This window comes from Schistocerca gregaria, chromosome 6, assembly GCF_023897955.1.
Source record: "Schistocerca gregaria isolate iqSchGreg1 chromosome 6, iqSchGreg1.2, whole genome shotgun sequence".
NCBI lineage: Eukaryota > Metazoa > Arthropoda > Insecta > Orthoptera > Acrididae > Schistocerca > Schistocerca gregaria.
In genome coordinates, this window is record NC_064925.1 from 477,373,947 (window position 1) to 477,388,898 (window position 14,952).

Consider the following 14,952-nt stretch of genomic DNA (forward strand, 5'->3'; position numbering starts at 1 on the left):
TCATACCATAGTCCTTACATTTCTCATCTAGCTCTGAAATATTACTTTGCAAACTTTCAATCGAATCTGCCATCACAACTAAGTCATCCGCATATGCGAGATTGCTTATCTTGTGTTCACATATCTTAATCTCACCCAGCCAGTCTATTGTTTTCAACGTATGATCCATCAATAAAATGATCAACAGTGGAGACAGGTCGCAGCTTGGTCTTACCCCTGAAACTACTCTGAACCATGAACTCAATTTACCGTCAACTCTAACTGCTGCCTGACTATCCATGTAAAGACCCTTAATTGCTTGCAAAAGTTTGCCTCCTATTCCATAATCTCTTAGAACCGACAGTAACTTCCTCCTAGGAACCCGGTCATATGCCTTTTCTAGATCTATAAAGCATAGATACAATTCCCTGTTCCACTCATAACACTTCTCCATTATTTGCCGTAAGCTAAAGATCTGGTCCTGACAACCTCTAAGAGGCCTAAACCCACACTGATTTTCATCCAATTGGTCCTCAACTAATACTTGCACTTTCCTTTCAACAATACCTGAGAAGATTTTACCCACAACGCTGATTAAAGAAATACCTGTGTAGTTGTTACAATCTTTTCTGTTTCCATGTTTAAAGATTGGTGTGATTACTGCTTTCGTCCAGTCTGATGGAACCTTTCCTGACTCCCACACCATTTCAATTATCCTGTGTGGCCGTTTAAGACCTGACATTCCACTGTATTTGACGAGTTCTGACTTAATTTCATCCGCCCCAGCCACTTTATTGCATTGCTATCTATTGACCAGTTTCTCCACTTTCCATCATCATTCCTATCCGATTGTACATCGAAATCTGAAACATTACTGATTGTATTTTCACCTACATTGAGCAACTCTTCAAAATATTCCCTCCATTTGCCCAAGGCATCAACAGGATTCACCAGCAGTTTTCCTGACCTGTCCAAAATACTTGTCATTTCCTTCTTACCTCCCTTTTGAAGACTGCTAATTACACTCCAGAATGGTTTTTCAGCAGCTTGACCCAAAGTCTCCAACCTGTTTCCAAAGTCTTCCCAATATTTCTTCTTCGATGCTGCAATTATCTGTTTGGCTTTGTTTCTTTCTTCAACATAACTTTCTCTGTCTATTTGAGTTCTAGTATGTAACCATTTTTTATGCGCCTTATTTTCCTTTTACAGGCTGCCTTGACTGTCATTCTACCAAGCTGTTTCCTTCATCCTAACTTTACACACTACTGTTCCAAGGCATTCCTTAGCCACTTCTAGTACTGTGTCCCTGTACCTTGTCCATTCCTTTCCCAATGACTGTAATTGACTACATTTAACTAACTGGTACCTTTCTGATATCGCTGTTATGTACTTGTGCCTGATTTTCTTATCCTGAAGTTTCTCCACTCTTATCCTCCTGCATATGGACCTGACCTCCTGCACTTTCGGCCTCACAATACCAATTTCACTGCAGATTAAATAGTGATCAGTGTCATCAAAGAATCCCCTGAATACACGTGTGTCCCTCACAGCCTTCCTGATCTGTTATTATATAGTCAATGACAGATCTGGTTCCCTGCCTTCCCAAGTATACTGGTGAATGTTCTTATGTTTAAAAAAGGACTTTGTGATTACTAAACCCATACTGGCTCAGAAATCCAAGAGTTGTTTCCCGTTCCTGTTGGCCTCCATATCTTCTCCAAATTTACCCATGACCTTTTCATACCCTTTTGTTCGATTTCCAATGCTGGCATTAAAATCACCCATGAGCAGAACACTATCCTTGTCCTTTACTCTAACAACTACATCACTGAGTTCGCCATAAAAACTATCCATCTTATCTTGATCTGTCCCTTCGCAATGCGAATATACTGACACAATCCTAATTTTCTTGCTAGACACTGTCAAATCTATCCACATCAGTCGATCGTTTATATACCTTATTGCAACTACGCTGGGTTCCATTTCTTTCCTGATGTAAAGCCCTACACCCCATTGTGCTATTCCTGCTTTGACTCCTGACAGGCAGACCTTGTATTCTCCCACTTCCTCTTCTTTCTCACCCCTTACCCGAATGTCACTAACAGTCAAAACATCCAACCCCATCTTACTTGCAGCCTCTGCCAGCTCTACCTTCTTCTCAGATTAGCCCCCATTGATATTAATAGCACCCCATCTCGTTACCATTCGTTTGCTGAGTCTTATCTTAAGAGTCCCTGGTTTGTCAATTAGAGGTGGGACTCCGTCACCTCAAAAGGTCCGAGGCATTTTGCTCCGATTGTTGCCAGCATCATATTTAAAGTACCAGGGAAGCAGGTTGCTAGCCTTACTTGCCCCGGGTCCCATTAAGTTTCACCCCTGATAGTTGAGGGTGGACTTTGTAGTCTTTGCCGTCTGAGCATAAAGGTGACCATAGCTCAGAATATGTCTGAGTTGCTCAGCCTTATTCCAAAGTAACTGGTATCCCGCCTGTCAGGACCACTTACTTGGCCACTCATACGTTGCCCGTGGTTCATGAACTAGGACATGACAACAGGAACCCACACCATGAACCACTCAGCAACAAATTTTAAAAATAAAAATATTTTTAGTATGAGACCCATGTTGAGGATGTGTGTACTATGTGTAATGGAGCTGTGAAAAGATTTGTCAATAATCTAAAAAAAATCATACAAGCAACACAAATTTAAGAAGTTGCTTGGCTCTGCAGGGATCTGAAAGGGGCTAGCGATGGAAATGGATATAGGTCATGCGGCTTTATTACAGTTTTCAGCAATGTTGTTGCAACTTATCTTACTACTAACTACATACATGAATGAGGTTAAAAATAGGAAGGAAGATCAGGGTTTAACATATTACTGACAGTAGGGTTATTCAAGACTCAGGACAAAGGTACGGAAGGTCACTGGCTGTGTCCTTTCCAAAGGAACTGTCTTTGCATTCAACTAAATGTAGGTGCGCTGGCAGGGCTCTGAAACCCTCTTCCATCTGCATCCAAGTCCAGTATCTTTATCCACCATGGCACCTAGCTCGGTACCAGAAAAAGAGGGAGGAGCTGTTAACAAACAGCTTGATATACCAAAGAGCAAATGCTGAGTTTGGTTAACAGGTAGATAATGGATAAATATAACAAATGTATGGACATGTTATCTTATTATGTACTAACTCTTTGTCAACATCAGTCGGCTCCTAAACACACACATCAGCAGGAAAATCAATTAAGGTGGTGTTGCTGCAGCAGCGGCAGCAGCAGTAGTGCACCCCCCCCCCCCCTCCTGCTCCGCAACAACATAAAATAAAAGGATGCTCAGTAATGTTACCTACAAAACTTATCAGTGATGTTACAGAACATCTTGGCAATAAGAATATTTTTTCAACTCTGCCATGTTGAGCACCAACATTTGCACCTTTCTACTTTAATTTTTGCACCAAGTAGTGCCGCACGATATGGATCATAGATGCTACTAATGATGCGAAGTCGCAGATGACCTCATCTTACATCAGGCAAAAGATCATTCATTTTTGTTGTGTTGGAGTGTGTCCTCTGTTGCCCAGTGGATGAAATATTTTGGAGTGACATGTTGCCACACTGGTGTAATATACTATAACAGCCATATTAATATTACATGGATGTGATAAGAAAACTGACATTTTGTTTTGTTTCCGACTACACCAGGCACATAAGGTTCCCATATCCAATGTAAGGCAGTAACTAAGCTTTTTCACAAGCCATATGACAGATCTATCAGTATTACTTCACTTTGGGCAAAACTAATCTATAACTTTCAACAATTTTGAAGTGAGTAGTTTGCAGACGGATCTTAATAGAGCAGAATAAATTTGGTTTTTGAGGTAAAACAACATATCAGCCATACTATGCAGAATTATCTACCAGTACTCACTAGCGGACTGAAGAAGTCACCTCCTAACAATAGCGCTATTGCTATAGCATGCTGCAGGTCACAAGCATTAGGAGTGAGCCAATAGCACATCCACGAGTGCCCAGAATAAAGGAAAATCATCTGAACTGATGACTTACTAACTTGGCAATTGAAAAACAAGAGCAAATTCATTAATTACGAACAAAGTGAAAAGTATCATTAGATCTCTTTATAACCCAAGGAAGTATTTTTGTTAGTGGTGGTGTTGCTTCTGCTATCATGATCTTCAGTCTGAAGATCTACATCCTTCTGAACCTGCTTGCTGTATTCACCTTTGTCTCCCTCTACCATTTTTACCACACACACTTCCCTTCAATAATAAATTGGTGATCTCTTTATGACTTAGAATGTGTCCTATCACCTGAACACTACTTCTATTCAAGTTGTCCCACAAATTCCTTCTCTCTTCCGTTTTATTCACTACCACCTCATTAGTTACACAACCTACCCATGTAACCTTCAGCACTTTTCTGTAGCACCACATTTTAAAAGTTTCTATTCTTGTCTAAATTGTTTATTGTCTATGTTTCACTTCCATACATGGCTACACTCCAGACTTAAGCCCCCCCCCCCCCCCCAAAAAAAAGACTTCTTAAGAGTTAAATCCATATTTGCTATTAACAAATTTCTTTTCTTCAGAAGCCCTTTTCTTGCCTTTGCCGGTCTAAATTTTATATCTTCTCTACTTCAGCCATTACCAGCTATTATGCTGCACGAATAGCAAAACTCATCTACTAATCTAAGTGTGTCATATCCTAATCTAATTCCCTCAGCATCACCCAGTTTAATTCAACAACATTCCATTATTCCTCCTTTTGTCGATGTTCACACTATATCCTCTTTCCAAAACATTGTCCATTCTGTTCAATTGATCTTCCATGTCCTTTGCCGTCTTATAGAATTACATTGCCATCGGCAAACCTCAGTTTTTACTTCCTCTGGACATTAATTTTTTCTGCAATTTCCTTTACTGCTTGTTCAATGTGCAGAGTGAATAATATCAGCAACAGGCTACAACCCTGTCTCACTCCCTTCTCAACCACTGCTCCCCTTTCACGCCTCTCGACTCCTAACTGCCATCTGGTTTTTGTTCATGTTATAAGTAGGCTTTCACTCCCTGCATTTTACCCCTGCGACCTTCAGAATTTGAAATGGCATTCTAGTCAACACTGTCAAAAGTTTTCTCTACGTCTACAAATGCTATAAACAGTAGCTTGCCTCTCCTTAACCTATCTTATACTACAAGTATAGGATAAGTACTGTCTCGCCTGTTCCTACATTTCTCCGGAATCAAACTGATCTTCCATAAGGTCGGCTTCTGCCAATTATTCCATTCTTGTCAGTTTTCCTTGTCACTATATCTATGCATTTAATTTTTGCATTAGCAGCAGACACATAAGTAACATTTCATCAGGTCAATGTACGAGATGGACTTCAAGGCAACACTATACAAATGGAAGAGGACAGATGAAGATGAGACGGGAGTTATGATACTGTGAGAAGAATTTGACACATGATAGACAAAGTTTGAAGACACACGCAGCGGTATTTTGCCTTTTCTGTAACAAATTCATGTCGGTATTCACCACCACCACCACTAAATTTTGTGCATTGTTTCTAATCAAGACACAGCAATGAAACTTATCACTGAAAATGGTATGCAACACAGGAGGTTTCTAAGAATTCTCACATGCCTGGTCTGTTGACCTTTAATATCTCAGAACACCCACCTTCAATATTTCTGAAATAATTTGTATTGCACTAATCTGCAACTATAAATGTGATAAATATTAAGATGACACACCAAGAACATCATGCTCAAGAATTTATTTTGTCTGCACTATCAAACTACAAAATGCAGATGGTAGCAAATAAACATGAAACACTCATTGGCTTTTTAATGATACATGTTTCATTGCTGCATTTGCATTAGAACCAGAATTATAATCATTTATGTTTAGTCAGACATGCAAATTTCACACAAATACCAAACTATGCAGACTCGCAATTTTCTTCACAATTGTCCTTAACTTACCTCTGCAAATTTGTAGTTTTCTATGTCTTAGCTACATCACTGAACGCATCAAATTTGATGCATCTGATTGGGTCAGGTTTAGTGCAGCATTGCATTGACAGGGAATTCTTTAGCTGTGGCAATTACTATAGTGAAAAATACTAATGTAATACTCTATGTTCAGTACCACGGTGTCTTCTTTGAGCGAATACTTATTTCCCTGTTCACCTCTTATCCCCTAACATGAATCCCCTTCCCACCATTTTCATTTAAAAATTCTTCATTTATGTCACACAAAAGTGAAATTAATCAGAAAAGAATTTAGTAACTGACATTAACTGTCAAACATATTTTTATGCTTAATGTTGAAAAACACACACGAGTGATTGAAAACAGGTATAAGAGCATAGTCAAAACCCACATCCTTTTGTCTTTCCCTCTCCTTCCCTCTTTCCTGAAGAAGCAACCGTTGGTTACGAAAGCTAGAAATTTTGTGCGTGTGTGTTATTTTATTGTGCCTGTCTACCGGCGCTTCCCGCTTGGTAAGTCTTGGAATCTTTGTTTTTAATATATTTTTCCCATGTGGAAGTTTCTTTCTATTTTATTTACATAATATATGGTTAGTTATTCTCATGTTCTATGGATCATCTGCACAATAAATCTTAATGTTGCAGAATGAATAATGTTACTTTAAAATAACTACAAATTAATTAGTAAATATATCTCCATGCTGGCTTTTTAAAATATACAGATTCCTACCCACCACAATGACACATTACAGTAAAATAAATTCTTCTATGGAATGGCAGAAGTTTCCATGGAAAAAAATTTTGGTTTGCATTCAACTTTACTGTGTTCTTTCTCAGATGTTTTATGTCATTGTGCAAAAGATCAAAAATTTTGGTTGCAGCATTATGCACCCTTTTTATGTTGAAGACAACCTTACTGGATGCCGTGTTCTCTTCTGGTTTTGTACTTATGCACATCACTCTTCTTTTTGAGCTGCAATGGATTATTTACAACAAACTTCACAAAGTAATACATACTGTGTGAACCAGTGGTCAAAATGCCCAACTCCTTCAACCGATTTATATATGATGATCGTGGGAAAGTACCACTTATTTTTCTTACAGCATGTTTTTGACCAAAGAAGACTGACTTTCTTTCTTTCTTAAAGATGAGTTACTCCATAACATTATTCCTTAGAATATTAATGAATGAAAATGTGAAAAATAAATCAGCCTACTGGTTTGTTTTTCCCCACGATCTGCAGTGCTTCTAAGTGCAAATATGAATGAACTAAGTTCTTTTAGGGGTTCGAAAATACTATTGTATTAGGGTGACTTCTCACCAATATGGGTATTCAGCACTTTGACGATTTACTGACTGTGTGTTACTCTTATCATTGGTATACCACTTCCAGATATAGAAAGCTGAATATGTTGTGTCTTTTTAAAACTGCAAGTTATGCCACACACAGAAGAAGTCAATGATACTATTAAGATCATAGTTTACCAGGTCTTCTGTTCCAGTATGTATCTTTGGATTTATTAGAATATTAGTGTTATGCACAAAAGAACTACTTCAGCTTATTGTATGTTAGACAGATGACAGTTTACATATATTAGGTACAAATGAGGACACAAGGTTGAGCTTTGTGGAACCGCACATGTGATTTCTCCCCACGTTACATTGATTGAATTACTACATACATGGTCTTGCATTATTCAATATGTAACATCCTTCGGTTGGCAATAGAATAAATCTTCAGTTTCTCTAGGAGGATACTGTGATTTCGGCAGTCAAATAACTTGGGTAGGTTGCAGAAAACACCAACTGGCTGGAACCCATACTGCAATTTGGAGAGGATATTATTGTTGCTCAATTGTGATATTATTCTCTAATACATCATAATCTCGAAAATTTTGGATTTTATGAGAATTGCTTTTTCAACATACTTCTAGGATTTTTCCTCTTCAATTGTATGGTCCTATATTTACAAATACATTTGTGATATGATCTGCTACCTGCGATTGATCATTTATAGCCCTTCCATTTAATTTAATAGTAATGTTACCTGGTCTGTGGCCTGTTGCCCTGCCTAACAAGACGTTCCATACTATCAGTAAGAACAGTAATCATAAAAAGAACTTTCCATTTACCTTCACCCAAATGATCAGTCTTGTATGGCTCCAAACCAACACTGAAGGAAGAAACTGGTACTGTTTCCGATAATCTTTCCCATTACAACTACTGTCGGACACTCGAGTTATAAGGGCTGCTGACTGAAGAACGATATGAGCGTTCAAAAGACCCGACAATGCATGGCTTTTGTGTTAATGGAGCTACTAGAAAGTAATGTAAGTGTACATCATCAACGAGATTCATATGCATCCCATAAAATTCACTTCTGACAAGATTTTAGATTGCAACATTTCTTTCCCAAGAAAGAACAGCATTAAACAAATGAAGGGTTAAAATCAGTAGTCTAAATCCACGCAGACGGAATTTAGAAACTCATCTGACGATTGGAATTTCGGATAAAGCAGTGACTGCACAGTATGATACCACTCTTTGTAGACAAGTCGACTAAAAACTCGCACAGTGCAACGTGGGAAGTATTATTATCCACAAACAAACGCCGATAATAAAATCGTTAAGTTACTCTTCAGCAAGACTATCGCATATAACCTCTGAACACGTAAATTCTTCAGCTTGTTGAGCTACCTATTTAATTCATAATATTAGAAACTTCCTTTCCTGTCCAACAATTTAACTTTAAACAATTTCGTCTTGTTCTACTTCCGCACGATGGAGGTGTTTGTTTCCCAAAAAAATTACTTACGTAAACTTGAGTTACTTACGATTCCGCCTCAGCTTGTAGCTTGACTGCGTTACTGCAATACCATACTTCCCTTCCTCCCCCCAACACTTCACAAACCAAGCTCTTGCCTCATTACCATCACCAAGCACTTCTCCTCACACTCCAAAATACAATAACCACGCCCACTGTTATATTTGACCAATCAGGACAAAGCACCGATACTAGTAGTTTTCGCAACTGTGATGGATACTTACTATAATAATGAGAACATCAGACAGAAACGTATGTGATTTCTGCTCCTTGAGGATATTTAGGTTAAACTCAATGTGATAAAACAACAGTCTGGCTTTCCAACAAAACACACAATCTTATAGAATACACAGATGAAACTGCACAGCCATTGGAGAAACTCTGTCACGTGACACGGTTCCCTTTTTTTATTACTTTTTTAATCGTGCATCTACGTCAGCGAGTTTCCTTGGCTTTTGTGTGTTCTGAGGCTTGTGACGCAGTTACATGGCGAGGTGAGAAGGTCGTAGGAAGTGATGGAGATCAGTTGATGTTCAGCTGTGGACTCTTGCTGTTGTTCTCCGTTTTATTTTCTGTGGTTTTTGTTCAGCAATATTCAGAGGTATTGTAGAGACTGATAAAAGTTTCAGGAGTAATATTGTGCTGCAATAAGCTGCGTTGCAAGTAGTTTGAAATTGAGAGCAAGCGCCATTTTGTTTATGTTTATGAAATTCGTTGGACAGTTGTTGAGAAAATTTGAGATGAATTGAACAGTAAGTGAACTCTTGTGCTGTGAGACTTATCAAAATTACGGGTCATCTTTACAGAACGTGTGATAAATAATTCGCGCAAATCTGCACAGCTTCTAAAAAAAAGAGTGTTTAAGGGACACCAAGTGAACAGCTGTGTTTAAAAGAAAGTGTTACTTTGAACTGTAAAAAGACTAAATACTGAAAATGGTCGAAAAAAAGTTGGAGAGATATGGAAGTCCTTTCTCACACAGCACAAGTAATCGCCAGAAATCACATTCCAGACAAAAGATATGGAAAAGTGCGTCATATTTGCACAGCTTCGTTACACCACCAAGGGGGAGAGTTCGAAGGCTGGAATGTCAGGAAATTGCCTGCAGTCGCGATAAAACGACAGCTACAGACAGACCAGCATTTCATCCGCCAGGTTCGAGGCAGGGTTCACCGAAACTGAACGCGTCCAGCGATCCGTCCAAGGAGGCGAGCCCAAGATCCTCACCAACTCACGGCGATTTTTACGCTGGTGCTAAATTCAGCGAACCACCTTCACCAGCCGCTCTTCCCAAGCCACCAACACATTGGACAACTTGTGCCTACATGATGTCGGGCGCCCCATTGTCTGCTGTTGCATCGGAGAGAATAGATAGATGCAGAGAAGTTACCAACCAGTTGAAAATATTATTAAATGTTTCGGCATGAAGACTGTTAGTTGTGACATCTGATCCTCATAAGTCACATACATTGGTTGAATGTACGTTCTGTAGCTTACAGGTGGGATGGCTTTAATTTAATGCACATAGTGTGAGCAGGACAATGTGAATAGATTGCTGCATGAAATTATTTTCTTGTTATGCTTCTGTGCAAGCCTTTGTTTGGCTGTATTGATGGAAAATTAGTATTTTGGAATTGTGAAATAAAATCATTGTTTTGCTCACATCTATTTTTAAAGCAAATGTGATCTTTGTAGTTTACTGCAGCAATAACTTCACAAGGATTGCAAATTAGACTTAAGAAAATATATTACATTTATTAGTTTAGGCATTGAAACATTTATAAACCTGTTTATAATTTCTTTAAAGTCTAGTGGCATTGTACATACAAAATTCCGAGTACAGAGTATTTGACCACAAAATTAATAAAAAATTGCATAGTTTTCTTTGGACATATGTTGCCAGGTTTCAATAGTCTATAAGCATAGGTTTAAGTACAGTACTTTGATTCATATCCATATTATTCATAAGTGCATTTCAATTTCATACAGCTAGCATTTGTAAAAACTAAAAGGTAAAGGTATCAAAAGGTAAAGGTATAAGCAAGCTGCAGACTCCAGGATCTGGTTTGCTTCGGAAGGTTTTGTAAAACAAATAAGGTTTCCAAGAGCTATGACTTCTTTTTAGCACATACTGTAAATTTTTAAGTTAGTGTTTCATGTTAAGTCCAAATGACCTGAGGAGACTGAAGACAAATTTGTATAAATCTAGTCATAGGTCATTGTTTTAATCATGTTAAATATTAATATCGTGTAGATCACATCTATTTTTTAAATTGTCTGTGATTGGAAAGTTGCCTGTAAACTTGAATTGTATTGAACGTATAAGAAAACCATGGGGCTTGGTGCAATTGAGTCCCTGGGTTCTCAAGTCAATTGTTGTAGAGATACTCAGGTTTTACAGTTCCTTCCATGTGATAATAAGGTACAAATGCTTTGTCAACTGCCTACGAAAATCTCAGTAATAATTTGGTATGAAATTGTAATGTTAATGAAATTTATTAATACATAAAGATATAATACAGTCATAAATAGATCATATTCGAACTGCAAACAGTTGGTAAACAAACTGTTCAATTGACAGGACGAGTGTTTGTGCCGGTAATATGTGCCTGATTGTGCATATGGAAGTAATGCTGAAGTGTGATCCATAGCATCTGTGATGAGAGCATATTTGTATGAAAGTGAATGAATGTTGAAACATTCCAAATTTTTGCTTCCTGGGTAAGCTATATCAGTGATGTGAGATTATAGAGACTACATAAAATACAGTGGAAGTTTATAAGTCAGCTTTCAGAAGACTTATGGACCAATTGAAACACTAACTTCAGGTTTTAATCTGGAACTGTTGTCTTTACAGGCAGCCGAGTACAAATAAAATGTATTATGTCTTTCAGTATAAGGTCCGGCATTGTCATACCATTATCCAAGGTCAACATGATCATGGTAATAATATGTTGATCACTAGATGGACAAACAAGCCGGTGAATTATTGTAGATCTTTTGTCTTCCACCAAAAATGAGTTGCATCGTGCAATATTGTAGGCCTATTGTGTAAATCTTTGATATTGTGTGTTTCTTAAGATGAATATTTTTCTTTTCATTTTTATATTATTTTGTGTACAGTTAAGATCTCAGTATTGGGGTCTGTTTTCCTCCCCTCATAAAAAGGAGAAATTTTTGTGTATGTCAATATTTCCTCATTGTAATGGACTAAAATGAGGGTAGGAAATCAGACAAGATTTTTAGATTTTATTTCCGTTATTAGTACCTGTTCATTTTTGTTTTTGAGCCAGCTCTTAGAATCTTAAGAGGTTTATCCTCAGCAGCTACACTATAAATCTGTCAAATTAATTATAGCCTTTGAATGTTTAGGAAGTATGTGTACATACCATAATTTTTTTGCAAATTTTTGTTTACTGATTCATCTCATTCTGCCTGTGATAAGTTGCTAACTGTAATGTGTAGCTGTTTTCTGAATTTTCATTGAAAGCCTGCTTCATCCTCTTCAGCTTAAGATAGGAGCTGGAACATGATGTATGCTAGCAAAACTTTGTGTATGTTACTTAAATTGAATTCCTTTTCATAGGTTTTCGGATTTTTGAGTATGTTTAGACTACTTTGTAAAATCTTTGTTCGTTTAGTAGTCAAAGACCTTTCTTTGATCCCCTGTATCCTACCGTTCCATTATCCTGACCCTTTCATTCCCGGCCCTTTTAAGGGCCACCCCAAATCAATCACAAAAAAGCAAAATTGTTAAGTGTTTTTACACTTCATATTGATACAATGGTGATGGTATTTGGCAGTATTAAACTGCTTGGAGAGCATCTGGGTGAGCCCCCTTTTTTATGCAGTACAATGCGTAGAGGAGGCAACTGTATTTTATTTAGGATCACTTTAGGATATGCCTTAAAAAGTTTGACAGTTAGGAAACTTCAACATTAATATCATTGTATGTACTACTCATTTGTGTGGGGGGCTGCAAGTGTATTTTATTGCACATGAATTGCAGCAAAGTTACTCTGGAATGAGTGCTATTTCTGGACAGTCGATAGAAAGATAACACATACTAATTTTTGACAGGATGCTTCTAACTGTAGTAGTTATATTACTGAAATATTAAAATTGGGAGATTCTTAAGTGTTAGTGTAAATGCTGGAAAGTGGAATCACTAGCCAGCATATTATTTCATATCATTTACAATCCCTGCTGTATAAAGACCACCTGCTGACTGTTAGTTTCCAGATACACATATCTTTGTTGCTCTTGCGTGTTTTGTAATTGTCATCTACACACCTTCTGTTTTAGTTTTCTGGATTTCGAGAGAATAAAGAACTTCCTCAGTCCATCTACCTCCTATTTGTATGGCTGTGTGACCTGCCAATCACCATTTCATTATTATTACAGTTGTAATTGTGTTTTGTAATCCAGTCTGTTCGCCGGAACCATATGTTTTTCCTCTCTCTTTAGTCCATGTCTCTCTGTCACAAATCCAAACTGATGTAAACTTGCCTCTCCATCGTACACCAGGAATGAAACATGCACAAATAGAAAAGACTTTCGAGCATAAGTCTCCTGCTAAGTTGTGGAAACTGGACTTGAGCCCTTATGATTAAAGGGGGAAAAGAGTGAATGCAGTTCTACTTCAGACTTAACTGTGTATCTGTTGTTTAACTCTTGCTTAGCTTCGTTCAGCTTTGACTCCCTTTTCTTGGTGTAACGAATTGCAATTTGTGAAGAATCTATGTCAGGAATGTTTACTTGACTGTAGGTTGTCCTCCAGTCTTTCAATGCACACTATTTAGAAAGGGGTGCACTTGCTCAGAGGTAAAGCTTCTAGTACTTTTTTCCATTTAATGCTGGGGTACTCCGTGCTAAAGACCTAGAAGGAAAATCTGTGGATTCATGAAAATTTACAGCTGTCAGCTTTTGCAAGAGGAAGAAGGTTAAGAACTATCTGCAACCTGAAATTATGAATTAATCACTGAATATGTTCCTTGTTGGGCAAATGTTTGTGACCAACTATCTGAGAAAATCACCAACTCAAATATCCATCAATGAATAGTGCTGCATTCCATTCCAAGTTTTACAGTAGATGTTGTACAAGTTAATATTGCTTGCATTAAAAGAAAATAAGTAAGCATTGCTCATTTTGATTTAGCAATGTGAAAATTCTGCAAACCTTCACCTTCTGTTAATGGGTACCAGTTTGCCTCTGAATGTTCACTCCTCAATTGGTTGCAGTGCTGCCCACCAACTGGGTACCAAAATTCAAAATATCACAGTAGGTTCACAAGTAATGTGAGTGGTTCTAGCCGTACATTTAACTCACTAGTTCGCTAGTGACTGCCTCTAAATGATAATCACATCACTTCCTCTTCGTAAATTATTTCCTGTTTGCACAAGCTTAATAGATATTTCTTTTATTTATTTATCTTTTGCAACACGAAGTTGGTGGCGGGTACCTTATGCCCACCTTTTGAAAATATTGTAATCTAGTTTTATTTTATATTTTAAAATTTTGGAAAGAATATTTATTATTTCTAATTAATTCTAACAGATTCCATAAATTTTTAAAATGTTTCACTAAAGTTAACGCAAAAATTTAATTTTTAGGTGTAGATGTGAATGACCCCAATGGATGTTATTTTAAGGATCAGGACCTCACTCACCTGTTGTATCTTTAAATAGTATGTTGTGAGTAAAAAGTCAACAACAGCCAATGGCCTCCCTCCCTGTTAATAGTACACGTTACTGAAAGTTTGTTGATAATACTTTTTGTGTGCTGAAAGATATTTTCAGGGTCTGGACCTTACTTACACATCATTATGTCATTAAAAATTATATTATTGATATAAGTCAACTCGAAATAATGCAGTTTATTCTACTTATTTATTATTTTTCTTAGTTCCTTTTAGGGTGGGCATAACCCCCCCCCCCCCCCCCCCCCACACACACACACACACACACACACACACACACACACACACACACACACACACACACACACACACACAGTACTGCGTATTATGGAAAATATATTGGTGTTGCTAGGTATAAGCCCTTGTAAATTTCCACTTCTAGATATTTTACCAGTTTGAGGTGCCACTGGACTCTGATAAATTAGCATCAGCTGTGGATAGACAAAG

General features: G+C 37.6%; 1 protein-coding gene across 6 annotated transcripts in view; it reads right to left on the minus strand.

Annotated features, from left to right (window-relative positions):
- Positions 1 to 14,679, minus strand: part of LOC126279054 (RING finger protein 44-like) — a 102,873-nt gene extending 88,194 nt beyond the window's left edge. For 2 of the 6 annotated variants that reach the window (XM_049979479.1, XM_049979475.1), the window contains exon 1: positions 8,817 to 9,002. The gene's annotated coding sequence lies outside the window, so the exon portion shown is untranslated. Of the gene's footprint in view, positions 1 to 8,797; positions 9,003 to 9,030 lie in introns of those variants that run through there. The other 4 variants (XM_049979478.1, XM_049979473.1, XM_049979471.1 and 1 more) reach the window with 3 other exon arrangements.
- Positions 14,680 to 14,952: the final 273 nt, after the last annotated feature.